Source organism: Silene latifolia, chromosome Y, assembly GCF_048544455.1.
Source record: "Silene latifolia isolate original U9 population chromosome Y, ASM4854445v1, whole genome shotgun sequence".
NCBI lineage: Eukaryota > Viridiplantae > Streptophyta > Magnoliopsida > Caryophyllales > Caryophyllaceae > Silene > Silene latifolia.
In genome coordinates, this window is record NC_133538.1 from 99,065,493 (window position 1) to 99,067,244 (window position 1,752).

The window sequence follows — 1,752 nt, forward strand, 5'->3', positions numbered from 1 at the left end:
GCCCTCGTTGTCTTCCAGCATACACCAGCAGATATTTACAGGGGAACGGGAATATACAACCAACAAAATAAAAACAAAGAAATAAAGGAGACAAAATAAAAGAGTGAAAGATACATACAAAATACGAACTTCCCCAAACCAGCCAGAAAACTGGGGAAGTGAGTAGACCAGTAGCTACTCGTCGTCGTCACTACTGTCACGGAGCTCCTCCGCCACTACCCGGTACTCCGGGTCTTTCTCCTCCTCTCTCCTCTTCCGCTCCTCCTCCCGAGCTCTCTCCACTGCCACCTCTGGGTCCTCGTCCGCCTCCTCGTCAGAAATCGGGTACCCCTCAGCTGGGTACTGGAAGAAGGAAGGGTGTGGCCAACCCTCCGGGATCGGTCTCTGTCGCCGCAAGTGGTACTCGTACAGAGGGTGTAAGGCAAGAGCCATGTCCCTCTCCATACGAGCCTGACGCTCTGCAAGCTCAATCAACAAGCCGTAAACTGCGCCCCCTTTGTCCTGGACCGCGGGCGCTACAAAGGGAGGAGGTGGTCTAAAAGTAGCCGGGAAGACCGACTCAGTCTGGTCAGTGGGAGGTGGAGTGGGAGTGGTAGTAGTAGTGGGAGTAGGGGTCGGATCGGAGAGTAGCCGTTGAAGGCCGGGTACTCCCCGAAGGTGTAGACCCCTCTCCAGTCTCAAGTCGCCGCTTCTTAGCGGCGGGTGCAGCAGGAGGTGAATGTGGTCGGAGGGGAAGGTGAAGGTCAGGCAGTGGTGGCAGTCGGTGGCCCTTTGCTACAGTGGGCAAGGGCTCTAGACGGGGGAGACTGTCACAAGGTAAGTCAACAGACAAGGAGCCGTCAATCTTCCAAGTCCGGTGGTCCGGGGTCGCCCAAGGCTTGAGAGAGCATGGCATCCGACTCGCAAACCTCTCTCCCGTGAGGTACTGCAAGTCACGTGGCCAGGTGGGGTAAAGGCGATGGGCAAGAATGGTGGCTATGCCACCGCAGTAATGGTTCCCGCCTCCTTTAGCCCCCAGGTCGTGGAGGTACTGGGCGGTCAAGTGAGCTATGTTGAAGGTAAAAGGACCCTCACAATCGACGTTCGGATAACCGCCCGGATGGAGAGCTCGGTGTTGGTCATGTTGTTCGGCTCCTTTCACCGAAAATAGAGCTCCCCGCGCCAGCTAAGGAAACAACGGACGGGGGAAGGTGGACCCGATGGAGCTTTCGCCCCTAAATAGTGGTCCGGGCCGACACCGCCAAAGCCGACGGACCTTCCTCGGGCAAGATCACGCCCGTAGAGGAAAGGTCAAGTAACCTACCAAACTCCGCTAATGGCATCGTAAAAGTCCTAGGTTAAACAACCGGAAGGAGACCGAAAGGCTGTCAGGGTCGATCTTGTGCGCATCGTGGGAGAAGGTGAAAGAGCCGAGAAACTCGAGGCTCGGCTCTAAAAAGGTACGGCCCCTCATAGTGATGAGGCCAGGCATCCCCGTGACCCGTAATAAGTCACAAACCGACTCGTAAATGCCGAGTCTCTCTAGTGTCGATTTATCCAAAAATCGGGAAGGTACATGTACACACTTAAGCAGGTTATAAAATTTCGTACGGTGTAAAGCATTGATGAATAATACCTGCGGGTAGTCCGGGTGAGGGTCGAGGGAAGTGTCACCTCGGACCGTGACGGTGCCAGAAGTAGAGTCAGAAGCAGAAGCGGCAGCTGTAGAAGTGCTAGGAGCGGGAGTAGAAGTGACAGAAACTGGCGTAGCTC